The sequence below is a fragment of the Salminus brasiliensis genome, chromosome 7 (assembly GCF_030463535.1).
Source record: "Salminus brasiliensis chromosome 7, fSalBra1.hap2, whole genome shotgun sequence".
In the NCBI taxonomy this organism is placed as follows: Eukaryota; Metazoa; Chordata; class Actinopteri; order Characiformes; family Bryconidae; genus Salminus; species Salminus brasiliensis.
The window spans coordinates 40,614,050-40,631,436 of NC_132884.1; the positions used below are offsets into that span (position 1 = coordinate 40,614,050).

Sequence of the window (17,387 nt, forward strand, 5' to 3'; positions counted from 1 at the left end):
GTATAATTTTATTAAGAGAACGTTATTAAGACAATATTAATAAGACAATTAATAAGACAATACTAATGCTAATTATTTGCTGCGCAATGCAGAAATCATTCCAAAAGTCAGGTCATTTCAATGGATTTTTCTGTCTTACAGCCATAGTTCCAGTTTTAGGAATTGATGCATCACCAGGTGTCATTACCATCACGACTAGTTTCGAGTTGAAAAAACATAAATAAGAGTAAGAGTAGTTATACTTTTGTCATTATTTTGGAGTATTTCATCTATTAAACTGAAGCTTTTGCGCAATTACATTTATTTTATTTTGTACATGTTTTTATTTTGGTATTTTAAAGAACTCATTACAAATCTCAAAGTCCAGGAGATTTCTGGGTAACACTTCACTGAAGGGCAGTGTATATACGACCGCACGACACCCACAGAAGCCTCTCACACCAACTGACATTTCCAACCATCGTCATTTGTTTCAACACTTTCTGAAGTGAAATGACATTAATATGACAGCTGAAGCCTGGTGCAATGAGCCTTTCTGTGTCTTTAGGTTTGCTATTTTCATTTCCAGTACAAATGTTGGCCTGTCTCACCACTTCACTACCTCCAAAAACAGTTTTAATGAAAACAAAACAAACAAAGAAATAAATACAATGTGCACAGTTAAATGCAAAGGTTTGGGTGCTACTGGTCAAACTGTATGAGTTGATTTACTTACAAAAAAAATAAATTTTGCATGTTGTATACTGTAATATTAAATACACTATTTGTTAATACAAACATTTACTGTATTCGCTTCATTTAACACTGAATAAATTGCATTTACAGTGGAAATATAGCACGCACACACACACACACACACACACATATATATATATATATATAGAGAGAGAAACAGTGAGAGAGAGTTTATTTTTATATATATATATATATTTATTTATTTATATTTGTTTATTTATATTATATTATTTATTTATATTTTATATATATAATAAATTCAGCATGTTTAATACTATTATATTAATACAAACAATAACTGTATTTGTTAAGTTTGACATTAAATAAATTACACACACACGCACAGTATAATGTGTATATATAATTACATTCAGACAATATTTATGCACAAATACTATAAGTAATATTTCTACCACGAGTTTTTCTTAAACTGAACTATTCTAAAAGCAATTATTTGTAATAAATGTATGTATGTTTTCTTAACATACTGTCCCAAATAAACATAATCATATCATGAAAATCTCATACCATTGCAACCCTTTCCGTAACACTTACTAATAGTGAAATGACATCAATCTTTCAATGTTAAATTAGCGATCATAAAGATTTATATCAGTTGCCATGAAATGCTTATATAGGGGTCATGTTGCCTCACAACTGTTGCCTTTTTCTACAGTGTTGCCAGAAGTTCTGTATCGTTTATTTCCTATTAAAACAACCACTCAAACACATGCAGCCATACATAAAACATTTTGATATCCCTTTTAAAATGACCTGTACTGCTGATGTTGTAAGTGTAAATAAGTCACATTCTCTACAGAGACACATTTCTGCAGATTTTAATACATAACTACTGTTTATTTACTGAATTTAATGAATTAGGAAAATACAAAACCTGAAATGTGTCTTTATGAGCCTGTTTCTTTTTTTTCAATGTGTTAAAATCAGTAAATAAACAGTACGTGTGTAGAAAAAGTATGTGTGTTTTTGTTACAGTTACAGTCTACAGTTATTAGACTATTAGATCAAACGGCCCACGGTAATATGTCTTTATGCAAGCATCGGTCTTTGGTTTTAAGTATGTATGTCACCTATTTGTCACATTAGTCACATCCCACACCACCAATAAAGACCACATATCCTGTTGTTCACTTTATCTGTTTTTACTTTTACTCTTATATATACACATACAGTGAGTGCGTTTCACCCGAGACACCCCCTGAATGCAGGGCAGCTTTGACTTTCACTTTTAACGGACTACGATTGTGCGGGAAAGCCCATACTGTGGGCCCATGTGTCTTACCCTGTACTTTTCCACCCCTGCGTACAGACTGTACATCCAAAAGTATTGGGACAGCAGTGAATTCAACTTATTTGCGCTTGTATTACATCCTGCCAGCAGAACGGGACACTCTGAGAGCCTAACATCACGGTGCCTAATGCCAAGTATTGGTTAGAGGGGTCTACAGCCCCCCTGGCACTAAGCTGCGGGGCTTCATCCCATACATTTGGGATGAGCTGGAGTGTCATGATCTCTGAGGCTGAATGCGATCAGATCCAGCATCCAGCATGAGTAGGGCTGACAAATTCCCTTTAATTATTAATTTTTTTTTTTTTGCTTATATTTCTATATTTCTATATTTTCATATTTTTATATTTTATTTTTTAACTTCAATTTAACTTAAATGTAACTTATTCTATTTTTATTTTATTTTTCTTTTGCACTTTACTTCATTAAGTTAAGGTTTAGTTAAGTTTAAATGTAGATCTTTATTGTATAGCTTTGATGTGGGCAGACTGTCATAAAAGCATTTCACTGCAAGTTATACTGTGTATGACTATGTATGTGACAAATAAAATTTGATTTGATTTGAATTAATATCCTTGGGTGGGTGTCTGCAAACTTTTGGACACGTAGCATCAGATCAGTAATAGACATGTTAGGCTTATGTAAAGCAGCTGGTGTGGCATAGTAGGGTGCCACCACTGCCCTTCCTGCGGCAGACTGGGGTTCGAGTCCCTAGCCGAGCAGGCACACCACTCTCCACGGATACACGCCTGGGTAAGACTCTTAACTCTACAATCATGATTCACGCGTACGTCACCCTGGATAAGAGCCGTAAATGTAAACGCGAAGAACGGAAACATACCGTAATCAGTAGCTTTGGTGGCGTGACGGACATTCCATTCTTCCAATCAGGACTCAGCACTGGACTGAAGGGGGGAGGGAACAGCGGCGCTCTGAGATCTGAGCTTGATCTGAAATATCAGATGAGACACAGAGACAGAGAGAGCGAGAGAGAGAGAGAGAGATAAAGAGATGCAGATGAACATCAGCAAATTACAAACAGGAATTGATACCATTTTCTAAAGGCGGGGGGTGTCCCTTAAATTTACACAACCCACATAAACACGGCTGACTCAAAGCGAGAGGAAAAAACACACAAACGTGATGAAATCCAACCACAGACGTTGATTTGAACGGTGACAAACTAATTCCAGGACTTCTCAGAACGACCTAAATGCATCTTAACACTTGCCGACATTTGATTTTTTTTCTCTCTCTCTCTTTTACTACACAACAGTAAGCACTTCTGACTTCAGTGATATTTACTCATCTAATAATCAGCCAAAATCTGCAGAGCGCTTGCAATAAACGCCGCCCGACTCATAACCGTAACCGCCGCGTCCACGCGCTGCCAGTCAGAATTCTCCGGAACGCTGTCAGACGGCGCGAGAAAGTGACACATAGCGCTAACAAATCTGCACAGCCCATCACAGCCCGGCCTGATCTGCATAGTAAAATGACTCCTGCAGTGGTCAGCGTTTAGCCGAGCGCTCTCTCATTAAGAGGCCGAGGGAGAGAGAGGGAGGCAGAGGGAGATGGGAGAAAGAGACTGCCATTCATTAAAGCTGATGAGGGGTGCGCTGATGACACTTCGATGGTCCAGGATCACAGCAGAGCATCACTGTTGTCTCACTGTTTGGCGTCGACTCCCAACACGAATTCTCAAATTCTCACTCCAGCCCAGAACCAGCCTGCACCTTCCAGCCTGTGCTGGGAGGACTGGCGGTTTTAATCGCAGTATAAAAGCAGCCACATTATTAATAGTTGTCTAATTCAATAACAATAAAGTCATGTATTAATTAGGAGCTTTTTTATATCATAATTAAAAGGGTTTGGTGTGAAATGCTCTCTAACTGAATGGACAGCATTGTTTACAGTGGGGAGTCTTAAAGCTCCCTCACCGAACATTATTACACCTAATGGCTATGAACACACTGCCTGATGCCGGAGACGCTGGTTTAGCACAGCTTTGAGAGACGTTTTGGGCTCAAACACATTTTTAAAAACACACACAGAGCAGAGAGGTACACGAAGGCTGTAATAAGGGAAAGTGGTACACCTATAATTCCAGATTTGCCACTATTTTACCATTATCATCATCCTGTACGAAACTCAGAGCACATGTGCATGTTCACTAGTGGGTTTAGATTAGTGCTGGGTGGTGTGACAGTTCATGTAATGTCAAGTCAAAGTCAAATTTATCAGTATAGCTTTTTACAACTGTTGTTGTCACAAAGCAGCTTAATATAATTATAATTACATAATTAGTAATTAGTAAAAAAAAAAAAAAAAAAGAAATAACATTAGAAGACATGATGAATCAAAGACCCCCAGTGAGCCCCAACGGCGACAGTGGCAAGGAGAACCTCCCTCAGAGCTGGAGGAAGAAACCTTGGGAGGAACCAAGACTCACAAGGGGGACCCGACCTGTCCTCCTCTGATCAGAACTATTTATTAATTATTGATAAAAATGACCAAACAATCTGCCTAAAATTCAACCTACAGTTCACATTTCTTACCTACCCTAGTGACAGCAGGCTAGCACACAAATTCTCCAGAACGATCCCCGGGATTTTAAGTAAACCCGTTCGCTTCAGCTAGAAACTCGTGATTGCGGAGGAGAGGCAAACGGCCCTAAAAGTCCTAAAAGATCTTTGGGAGAGGTCGTCCACCAGCAGAGTCTGTGGGACACCTCAGCTGCAATCATACAGGCTGGGAAGCAATTTCTGATCTGTTTTAAACATCAAAGATCTAATATACACTTGTGTTGTTAACTGTGTGTATTAATAGTAAAGTAAGCCACTCTGAACCTATACAGACAGGCTTGGCTTAAAATGAAGGCAATGCATTGGTTCATTTTTAGTCAATTTTACCGGCAGAAAAAAAGCAATATAATAATTCATTAAAATATACCATGGTAAGCTGTAAACCGCCAACATATTATCTATATTTAGAAACACTATAAAGTTCATTTTTGGTCATACCGCCTAGCCCTGATTTGGATAGTTAATAAAACAGGAGCATCCCACAATTTCCCACCAAATCCACTCTGAATACTCTGAGTGTTTATGTGTGTTTACTCCTGAACTACAGAATTATTCAGGTTTAAAAATGGTTAAATTAGCCTTATTAGAAGCTTGAGTTGATCTTTATATATATATATATATATATAAAAATACACACACACACACACACACACCGAGAAAAAGCAAAAACTATGAGTAAGGTTGAGGTTAATTTGCTGTTTAGATAACTTTATTAATCCCAGAGGGAAAGTCAGGTATGGTTGAGGTACTTTATTTATATATTTATTATTTATTATTTATTCTTATTTTTGCAGTGGATTTGAATAAATGAATAAATAACAGTGGGTCAATGAAACGCCAATCATTCTAGGGTTAATCTATTACACTATAAAGCATTATAACTCTGGACGCTGATCACTTCTACCACCCGGACCCAACTCTGCTTCTCCGAGTCAGGATCAGACACAACAAACTCCAGCGCCGCCGACCCGCCTCACAAAATTCAGCCGAGTGGAATTTAGGCAGGCGCTGACCCCACTGGCGAGGGGCTCTGAGTGTGTGTGTGTGTGTGTCCGGGACACATTCCTGCCCCCTGCGCCGTAGCAGCTTCAGATAAGAGACACCTGATTAACCGATCAAGTTCCTGGCGTTACTACAGAGGACAAACACACACACACACACACACACACACACACACACACACACACACACAAACACCTTCCAATACATTATAATAACACTAAGCTGCAAAATAGATAGAGAAAGAGCGAGAGAGCGCGAGAGAGAGAGAGAGAGAGAAAGAACAACAAAGAAAAGAAACAAAGAAAATAAAAAGAAAAAAGGAAAAAAAAAACAGAGATAAAAGATAAATGAAAATGAAAAGTGGTTGGAGAGGGGGGTGAGAGAGAGACAGTGAGAGAGAGAGAGAGAAAAACTAAGAAAAAAAAACAAAGAAAAGAAACAAAGAAAAATAAATAAATAAATAAAGGAAAAGAAAAAAAAAGAAAATGAGAACAAAAATAAAAGACAGAGATAAAAGATAAATGAAGATGAAAGGTGAGAGAGAGAGATGCACTGAAAACAGAAAGGTATAGAAAGAATGAGAGCTGAATAACAGTGAAGGCAGGATCGGGCAGATGCTGCTCTGATCTGTGGTTTGAAAGCGTTTAACACACAGCGAGCCGTAAACACTCTCACAACATCTCCATCAGCCGTGAGAGTGAGGCGCTCTCCAGCTCGCTCAGCCATGTGTTTGTTGGCTTTTTGCATACCAGCTGCTCAGAGCTCAGCGACAGCCCTCAGCTCCTCCAACATGTGGTCTTCATCTGAGCCCTTCACACAAACGGAGATCCCTGACAGTTCTCAAAAAGAAAGAACACCCGTTACCAGAACTCTGCAGCAGGTCCACAATTACCCCTCACTGCTGCGTCAAGCCTCCCGCAAGAAATTCGCCTCTGCACGGATGCCTGCGAATGTGTGAGTGAGTGAAAGAGTGAGTGTGTGAGTGAGTGTTTTTATTTTCTATTGTTAAGCTTTACCAATCAGACTGGTTAGAGTGTCTACCTGTAATTAACTCTATATAACATTAGAATAAACCCAAATAAACATAAAGTCAGTGGTCAGTGAGAGTTTCTACCTGTAATTAACTCTATATAACATTAGAATAAACTTAAATAAACATAGTCAGTGGTCAGTGAGAGTTTCTACCTGTAATTAACTCTATATAACATTAGAATAAACCCAAATAAACATAAAGTCAGTGGTCAGTGAGAGTGTATTCTAATGTTATATAGAGTTAATTACAGGTAGACACTCTCACTGACCGCTGACTTTATGTTTATTTGGGTTTATTCTAATGTTATATAAAGTCAGTGGTCAGTACGAGCGTCTACCTGTAAAGCCTTTTTAAATATTTAAATAGATGATTTAGGGCGTTTTCACGCCTGTCCAGACTAAGGTTTTTGTTCCATTGTGTTCATTTCATTCGGTTAGTTTTGGTTTCACATTACAGATTAGCGAGCACACTAAAGAACTCTGCATGATACACCTACATACGTCTATCCACCATTATCATCTACATGGGCTGTGTATTTCTATACCTGTAACTGATTTGGTTCCACTAAACTGCTGATATTACAGCATTACTACCAGCAGCACCAACGTCAAGCTCAGACTGTAAGAAGAGTTCTAATTAGCCAAACAAACAAGCTCATCCTGCAACAGTTAAATCAGCACGCACAGATATAATCGTCCTCATGTGCCCCCGGCACTCATTTATACCCCTTTACCGCTTCGTTTTCTCCTTCTATTGTTTAATATGTGATGATAGCCTGCCTTGACTTTCTGTAATTGGTCTGAAATCTGAATCAGTTGAAGTGTTCACACTGCAAACCAACCCAACCATGGTTCAGTTTGATCCGAAAAGAGACCATCTGTCTTGGTTTTGTCTATATACACTGAAGTTATAAGCAGTGCTTCAACCCTAACAGGTTTCTGAATGATGCACAATTCAGAGCAGACAATTGAAACAGAGCTCATTTACATACGCCTTAAAGGTACAGCACCAGTAACAGCCAGTTTAATAGGTGTTACAGTGAAACAGAAATGGAAATAGGTCATGTAACAATGAACTGTGACATATTTTGTTACATAAAACCAGACAAACCACAGCAAAAGTGGATCATAAGTGGAAAAATGTTGCACATGGGCCCTTTAAGTTGGCACAATGGCATACATATCGTTACTGTCACATGAAAACTTCTCCAAAATAAAGAAAATCTTCTACACTTTCAACGAAAACAATGTTAAAAAGTAAAAAAACGACTAGGTAGTGTTTTTTAAATTATAGTGTTTTAGGATGAGTTAAGGAGTTGGGGATTAGGTGGGGCAGTGGTCATCCCACATCCTGACCTAACGAAAACTCTCACGCTGAATGCAATCAAATCCTCACAGCAATGCTCCTCCAAAAATCAAGTAGAAAGCCTTCTTCCCTGGACAGTAGGGAAGTAGAAACTCTATTTAATACCCTTGACTTCAGAAAAAAACAATGAAGGATTAGGTGTCCCAATACTTTTGTCCATATAGTGCAACTAAAAAACTAATATCAAAAAGTAGAAAATGACAAAAATGAAGATACAAGATATTTGACAGCGCCAATATAATTTCAAAAGTCATGTTTGCTTGTATTCACTCATCACATATGTTTTCTATTAACTCATAAACACCAAGATTAACAGCCCTAAATATAAATAATATAAATAAAAGATACATTAGAGAACCGCTCTGACCTATTGAGACACATCAAAAAGATCCATTGAGATGGTCTGGATTTACCCCCAATAAAGGTGCTACAAATGGTTCTTTGAGAGATGCCACAGAAGAACCATTTCTGGGTTTCATGAAGAATCACTTTTAAAAGATCTATGAGGTGTGAAGAATTTATTAATCTATTGATTGATAAAGAACTTCATCAACTTCTTGATGTTTAGTATTTAAAAGGTTATTGGGCTCCGAGTGGCTCAGAGGTGTAACATACCTATGGGCTGTAGGTTACCAATCCCGAGACATGCCACTTTGCCATCAGCAGCCGGAGTGAGAGAGGGCACAACTGGCCGCATTCTCCCTTTGGATGGGTAGATGGCGCTCCCTCCCCTCCTCACTCTTAAGTGATGTTGGTTGGTGTGGCTTTACATTTACATTTACATTTACATTTACATTTATGGCATTTAGCTGACGCTCTTATCCAGAGCGACTTACATGGTTACTCATATTACAGAGGTGGGCCAATGGAGTGTTAGGAGTCTTGCCCAAGGACTCTTATTGGTGTAGCGCAGCATAGTCACCCAGACTGGGAATCGAACCCCAGTCTCCCACATGGTGTGGTAACTCAGTGGCAAGTAGTGGCGTTATCTGTTGCGCCACACCAACCACCGCTTTCCTCCTAGTGTGACTGCTACCCGCCAATGCTCGTCCTTACCCTCCTAGAGTCGGGGGCATTGCTAGCTCTAGGGGGAGCTACAATCGGATGGGTTAATTGATAATACCAAATTTGGAAAAAAAAAAAAAGGGGGGGGGGGTTCTTCACACACATCTCCGTTACAAAAATGGTTCTAAACGGAACCAGAATTGGATCTTCAAAAGAACCCTTTGTGGCACATCTATGTTTAAAACTCTAACTGACCTCTCCAGCAAAGGACAATTATCAGCAAGTGGTCTTTCCACGGCATGCTCCCTCTCTCTTGACCCGCCGGCAGAGGGGAGAAACAGACTGGAGAAGACCCGACTGATTTACAGGCCTTCCCCGAGACCCGCCGACAAGGTTACAGGGTCAGCGCAGACATTAACAGGTCAGCGTGTGGCCCACTAGGGGACAATTACTCCAAGTCGCGGCTAAGTGGACACTTGATTGAACACGACGGAGCTGGGAACGCCGCGGCCTTACGGATACCAATCCCCAGAGCCATTTAGAATAAAAGGCCCTTGTGATGGTCCGCCTTTATGGCCCAAATTCATCTTCCTTTGCGCTTTGGGGGTGGGGGGGGGGTGGTGGGAAAGAGCCTCGGTAGCGTGATGGAGGGTTATTCTCCGGATGAGGTGGGGACGAACATTAGAGTGTGTTAACGGCGCGTGCTAACGGGGAGGAACATACAAGAGCAAACAAGGTGAGTGGGGGAGCTGGAGCGAGAGAGCGAGAGAGCGTCAGAGCGAGAGTTTAGCAGAATTAGCGCAGCACTTCATCCGACTTCAGGATTGTTTTCTTCTCGTGCTGAGCTTCTTAATAGGCGCCTCTGATTGTTTTCGGCTTGTTTTATGGTAGACTACAAGCTGTGACGCAATTAAATGTGATACAAAAATGTGAAATGCATATTTCAGGGATGTAAGTTATGTGTGCATCCAATTATCACAGGCATTTCTTATAGTGGTAAAAACCATATTTCCAAGGCCTCTGAATGTTCTGTTTGGATTGCGTTCGCCCGAAACTCGTACAAAATAATAATCAATGCAGTGCAAATGGAAGCTCAGCTAGAATTGTCACATGGAAGTGTTTAAAGCAGCGCTCAGAAGCTGAAAATTGGGGAGTTTGAGAATATTCTAATGTTTCGGTTCTAGCGTTCCAATCTCTACGTTCCAAAAACCACTTTTGCATCCCTTCCCACACTCCCTATTAAAACCAATATAACCAAATGATAGTTACTTAAAGTTGCCCTCATTACGGACACAGCTTGTAGATCCTTGTGGAAAAGCACTGCTTTTTAGATAAATATATAGGAACCTATCAGCACCATGCTGCCTAATGCCAGGGGTGGACTAGAGGGGTATAAAGCCCCCCAGCAGCATTGAGCTGTGGAGCAGTGGAAGAACTGTGTTCTCTGGAATGATGGATGGTGAAGCTCCATCCAGTACTTTTGGGATGAGTTGAGGTTGGTGATCATTACCCAACATTCTAACTTCACTACTGCTCTTGTTACTGAATGCAATCAAATCCCCACAGCAATGCTACAAACTCCAAAATCTAGTAGAAAGTCTTCTTCCCTGGACAGTAGAAACAGTTACTCCAGCAAAAGCAGGATCAGCTCTTTTTAATCCCCATGATTGCAGAAGAAACAATGAAAGAGCAGGTGTCCCAATACTTTTGTCCATACAGTGGTTCCTTTCATAATTCACTATATGATGTTGTGAGATGTATGAAATAGCCCTCTTTCTCCTTCTGCCCATCACATAAGCAAATTGAGGAGACACATTAAGGTTCAGGTTCAATGCAAGGTCATGTGTTCTTGCTCACCACTGACTGCCAGTCAACCGGCAGTGAAAAATGCACAGCATGAAATGTACAAAATTATTTAGCTTCTCATTCCAGCTGTGCTCGCGGCGTCTTCTGGAGGTGTAACGGTTCAGTTCACACTGCGGTTCAGTACAGTGGCACAAAAACACCCCCCCACCCCAAAAAACACTATATGCTAGTTGTTTTTTTTTCTTTTATTTAGGACAGACTATAGTGCAAGTTAAAATTTCTTCCACCTAGTGTTGTATAGCGCCCCCCTGAGGCAGACAGTGCAGCCTGTGGTGTGTACATTTTACCATGCTGCACGGGCACATGCCCTACAACTGTCTGACACACAGCGACACACCGTCCCCAGCCAATGAACCATGAAAATGGCCAGAATATCGGAAACACTTGTTTATTTTCTGTCGTTTCGCTGCAAACACAACAGGGAGAGATAAAGAATAAAGAAAGAGCAGGGAACTGAGCGTAGGTGAGCCGCTCTCTCTACAAGAGCCAACAAAACCACGGTTACACGACACATGTCCAAATGTTTGTGGACACCATTTTTTTATGAATGCATTCAGCTACTTTAAGTTGCAACCATTGCTATAGGCTTAGTCTGTAGCTCTAGTAACTGGTACTGTGTGTTCTAGACTGCATGCACTGTTACACAACATTAGGTTGCATCGATACCGATACTGTATCGCCAATAGAGAGCACCGATACCATGAAGCTTACTGATTGAACATTTTGGTTTGCAGATTTTATGAAACCAAATGTGTAAACAACCAGTAAACAGCCAATTATAAATAATTATTACCATTAAACATTTAAAATGTAGCACTTTCTTCTTTTCATGTGGTGTTTTTTTGGTTCTGAAATCAAAAGTTGAGTTTAGGCAGCTTGTTTTAAAGCCACACACTGAAGTTTAGTATCTTTTTACATAGAGACGTGTACTACAAGATTATGCTTCCCTGTTTGTTTACTGTATCGTGTCGATTTTCATTGTTTCATAGCTCTGAAACTTTTCAAATGTGTCGTTCCTCAACCAGTAAATGCTGTTCTCTTTAAGGAGTATCAGGATTTATAGCTGTCTAACGAGTATTTCAGTCAGAGTTGGTATCAGTATCGGTAGATACCTGAATATCTGGTATCGGTATCGGAAAGGAAAAAGTGGTATCGGTGCATCCCTAGTTACACCCCAAGAGTCTTTAGCTGTGCCATCTGTTGTGCTGTTGTCCGCTCTGGTTCACAGGCTAATATAAACCACTGGATCCAGAAAATACCTAATACCTGTACTCTGTTCCTGCTGTATATTTAATAATATACAAAACTATAGTTTTTCCAGGTACGTGTTACAACTTACAGTGTTATAATTTAACTTTTTCTCCTAATGGTTCATCACTAGTTTTTAATTTCTGACAATTTATTAATATAATTTGTTCGTATTTTTAGCATCCTAATGTCATCCGTGTGTGTAAAACAAACAACATCCAATTAGTGCATTACACTGAAATACATGAATGCACAACTCTTAAAAAAAAAACATTTTATGAATTATTGTCAAGAACACCAAATGTAATAAACCCTAATTAAAAGCACGGTGTAAATTAAATATACTGTTTTTCCACTGAGGAGGAAACTAACGAAAATGTTCAGGTGGCGTCCTCAGGTTTGACACTAATTGGTCAATTAATTTTCCCTGCATGTTAATAATACTATTATACAACATTTAGTCCTGACCTCGCGATCTGATTGGTTGAGAAGCGTTATCATGAATATCAGAAGCGCTTTTTTACACTGAAACTGTATCACTCCGCTGACGCCTCGACAACAGCTGAAAAGCAAGTCTGCGGCCACCTTTGCAATGCTGTGATGCGGTAATTTCCAGTAAGGAGAGATCAGACTACTGGAGGCTAAAGGTCAGATTACCATTTCAAACCTGTATTTTTATTCACTGATAAAATCTGTTAAAAACCTCATGAGTAGTTTGTAGTGTTCGGCTCAGTAATGCAGATCTCCACACCGAGAGGGATTTCCCCACTAGCATGTCGACCCTCCTGTCCAGCAAGCGGATTTGCTCTTTTTGCAGGAGGGCGGGGCTTTTTCTGTGAACAGACACCAGGTCGATTATGAGAACCCCCATTCATATGTCACCATTTTCAGCTCATTTGTCGCGTCTCTGGCTGAACTGGACGCTTGGACAGTTCTGTGGCTCTATCTGTACCACAAAAGCTGAGCCTTACAGTATCGGGACTGTGTACCTGCCTTAACAGGTACCTTACATTACATTTAGGGCATTTAGCAAACGCTCTTCTCCAGAGCGACTTGGTGACAAAAGTCTTCACTGTTTACACAGCTAGTTTAAATAGACTCAAATTCAGAGATCCTCTAATCTTAAACTCTACTAAACACAAATGAATTTGGTGACCATAGTACTCTTCTCTTCACCTGAGCACTCTCAGAGGAGGAGGGTCTTCAGTCTGGCGTTGGACTCTGCTGTTCAGACACACTGGGGAGGTTCGTTCCACCACTTCAGTGCAGGACAGTAAAAAGTCTGGACGCTCGTCTTCCGTGGATCTTAAAGGATGGCGGGTCGAGCCGAGCCGTACTTGAAGCTGGAAGGGCTCTCGGTGCAGATCGGCTTTTGACCATCGCCATCAAGTACGGAGGGGCTGGCTGGTCCAGTCTTGGCTTTGTCGGCCAATGTCAGTGGTTTGAAGCCAGTGGAAGAGAGTACCTGTGTTAACCAATCTCCACTTAGTCGGTCCTGGTGTTTTGGAGTTGGTACTGTATTACTTTAACAGTAATAAGTCATTTGTTGTGGAACTACTTTTTTGGGCGGAAGGATCTCAGGGCTTCTTTTATTTATTTTCGTTCTTTTTTTCCTGAAACTGAAAAATATGATTTATCATATTAACCATTCTTTTAAAAACTACTGAGCAAGGGGCGTCAAACACAGGTGTTCATTTCCTCCACAGGTGAACTGTGATATGATTTAGAAAAGTACAGAACTTAATCCATGAGTGGTTAAAGGGGAAGTCCACAGATTATTCCAAAATTACAACAATCAAATCATAAAGCCGCAAAAAAGAGAAAGTCGTTTAGAGTGGGTTTGTTTTAATGCATTCGTGGTGGAACAGTAAACTCACAGCAACCCTAATCCCAGCTGAAAACTTCCATTTCAGATTTGCTGCAATCTTTTCCATCATGGCCACCACACATAAACCTCAGGAGACACGTGCAGGTTTACTGGTGGGGCTTGGATAGTAAATAAAGTGGCTGTTTTTGTGTTGCTGCCATGGCAACTGCATCCACCATCACTATAAAGAAATCTGAGTCATGATTCTTCTATAGTGAATCGTTTCACACCAAAACCCCATTCTTCACAACCACTGATTTATACAGAAATTTTCAATATTTGGTGGAATTCCCCTTTTAACCCAGTCATCTGCTGATTCGCTGATCTACACATTAGTGCTCCCAAGTATAGCAGAGGTAGATTACTGGAATCGCACCCAGCCAGTATGACTCAAATGTGCCCCCATATAGACCACAGGGGATCTGGTGGTCTTACTGCATCCTGCAAGGCCAACAGCATCACATTCACAAGGCTGACAGGATTATTTACAGCACTGAATTAAAGAACATTTGCATTAATGCCAACATCACAGGCCTCCGTTTCGCCACACGTCATCACTACCGTCAGCAGTGGAAGGAGGAAGGTTACACACGCCTCCCCCGATTCGCGAAAAGAGCAGTAGGTGAAGAATTCGTCAAAGGAAGAGGTTGTGATATGGTGGGTGGGGTAGAGCTAACATTTTCTCTCCAGAAACTGCAAAGCTGCAGTGAAAATTGCAACCGTGCAGTTTGGCTGGTGCATGTCTCGAGAAAAGGCCGCAAACATCTCTGCATCTGTAGGAACGAGGTCTTCTCAGAATGACTCGCGCTCTACGAACAATTGAAGAATTCCTAATTAGCGCTGGTTATTATCAGGAATCCACTGACCTGGGAACTGTGGGCTCTTCCCAATATCCGGTCATTTTACTTACAGTACTCACACTGTCTGTCCAAATGTTTGTGGACACCCCTTCTTATGAATTCATTCAATACTTATATACAGCTTATGTAAGTTTAAGTTCTACAAAATATAGACAAAAGTATTGGGACACCTGCACAATCGATTTTGGAAGTGCACTGCTGTGAGAATTTGATTGCATTCAGCAGCTAGAGTGTTAGTGAGGTCAGGATGTTGGATGATGATCACCATGTCACCTCATAATCCCCAACTCACCCCAAAAAGTACTGGATGGAGCTCCACCACCATCATTCCAGAGAACACAGTTCTTCCACTGCTCCACAGCTCAATGCTGGGGGGCTTAATACCCCTCTACCAGCCCACGCCTGGCATTATTAGGCAGCATGGTGTCTATCGAGTCATGTTGCTCGTCTGCTCCAGAGAGTCCTATTCTATTGGCAGTACTTCTTTAACTACAGTCTTTAAGACTGAGTTCTAGATCATTACTGGTACTTATAGTTGCATGGGGAGCGTTCAGAGGCCTTCACGTTCTGCAGGCAGCTCGACACATGCCGGTGTTAACAGCACCTTCCAAAGCCTTCCAGATCAAGGCCTCTAAAAGTGCAACCTCGTCCTCTTGCAAACATGTAAACAGTGCCTCGGGTGGAGATAACAGCTTTGAAGAGTATTGTTTACTGGTTTCTTGGCCGCAGAGAGCCCATCCCTGCACGGCGCTGCCTCGGCGGCTTGTCCCGGCAGCTGGGGGCTGTTAAAGAAGAGGGGAGAGGGGGGATGACGCAGTTCTCTAATACAGAGGAGCAGCAGCAGCTGCACCTTCTGAGGCCTAGCGCTGAAGTATGGCAGACAGAAAGATGGGGGTTTAGGGATGTAACTACACAATTTACAGCGATGTGTGGAACTGGACTACAGTGGGGAAGCCCAGTCAAACAGTACTATACTGATAGGGGCTCGTAATTGCTGTATAAATATATACAATCAGACAGTCATGTGACAAAATGAGGACATCCCATGAAAACATCTGGACGTTTCATCTTCATGTGATCAATACTGAACTCTCACAACTGAAGAAATGTCTTTAATCATCATTTATAAAATGGAATCAGCTGCAGATAATCAGAACATGGGATTCTGGACCTCAGACGTTTAGTCAGGTCTGCTGTTAATGGCTGAAGTGAGTGGTGAAGAAGATCCAGAGAGGAGCTCTCTGAGGCCTTCAGAAAGAAGGCTGGAGATGCAGAGGAGTCTGGAAAGAGGTTAACCTCTTAACACTCTTATTACACACTGAGGTGTATTACTCAGTTACTACCAGAGATGTATAGTAAGGAAGTAGAACTACTTCACTACTGTACTTAAGTACTAAAATACTGTATCTGGATCTACTGGAGTATTACTGTGTTCTCCTACTTCCACTTTTACTTCACTGCATATTCTGGATGAGTTTAATACTTTTACTCTGTTACATTGTTAGTTTATCATCTGCATCGTTACTCGCTAAGATTATAAAAATCATACGATCATTTTAAACCCACATTATCACCTCCAGAGCGCTAGATGGCGCTGTCACCGGGTTCGATGAAGCCGCCTCAGCATTGAGCAGAACAGGCGATCGAGCCGTGAGCTCCGCTGCTGCAGTGAGGACACTAACGCTACAGCTCTGATAGTTTATCTCCAGATGGAAGAAGAAGAACCACCAGAAGAACCACCTCTATCTTCACCTCCTGCAAATACTCGTATGTGCTGAACGGCCTGAGCTCTTTCAGCTGTAGTTGAGTTTACAGAGAGTGAAGCTCAGGGGTTTGAGCTGCTCTCCTCACTGGTTTTACAGATGAAGCTCTTGTATGTGGCGGGTTGAGTCAGGTCTGCTCAGCTCTCTCTCTCTCTTTTGGGCGAGAGAGTTAGTTTAGAGAGTGAACTGAAGACTCGTGTTCATGAACTCTGTCTCCTACAGTCCTGTCCTTCAACTACAGCCAGAGGAACTGAGACAGGCCTTAAGTCTGAGCATCTGAACTAATAGAAACACTGATACCCAAACTTTTGACTGCTTTCTGTAAGAACTACAGAACACAGTACTGTACTTTTACTTTCAGTACAAAAAAAGTTGAATACTTTAGTACTTCTGCTTAAGTCTGGAGCTTAAAGACACTTCTGCTTCTACTCGAGTCACTTTTACTCAAGTCTGGGTCTCAGTACTTGTATATATGTACTTCTGTACAGACTGGTGGGGCTATTCTCTGGTAATAGAAGTTTGTATGAACACTTTCGGCCCGTCGGCGGGACATAAGCTGCTTAACGGGTTAATTAATGGCTTAAGACTTTCAAAGAGGATTGTTTGAGAACTTATTACAAATTTTAGAGAAATTCTTAGAGCTTCTTAGTGTTTCTCTTAAGATCCGTCATACGTAGTTGTTTCTTAGGAAAGCTTCTGTGGACATTTGCTCGTCATGTGGACAATACTGAGAGACTGGAGGTGATTGA

At 41.0% G+C, this 17,387-nt stretch overlaps 1 protein-coding gene across 1 annotated transcript in view; it reads right to left on the reverse strand.

Annotated features, from left to right (window-relative positions):
- Positions 1–17,387, reverse strand: part of foxp1b (forkhead box P1b) — a 325,147-nt gene that overhangs the window by 289,033 nt on the left and 18,727 nt on the right. The window contains exon 3 of the mRNA XM_072684908.1: positions 2,886–2,994. The gene's annotated coding sequence lies outside the window, so the exon portion shown is untranslated. The remainder of the gene's footprint in view (positions 1–2,885; positions 2,995–17,387) is intronic.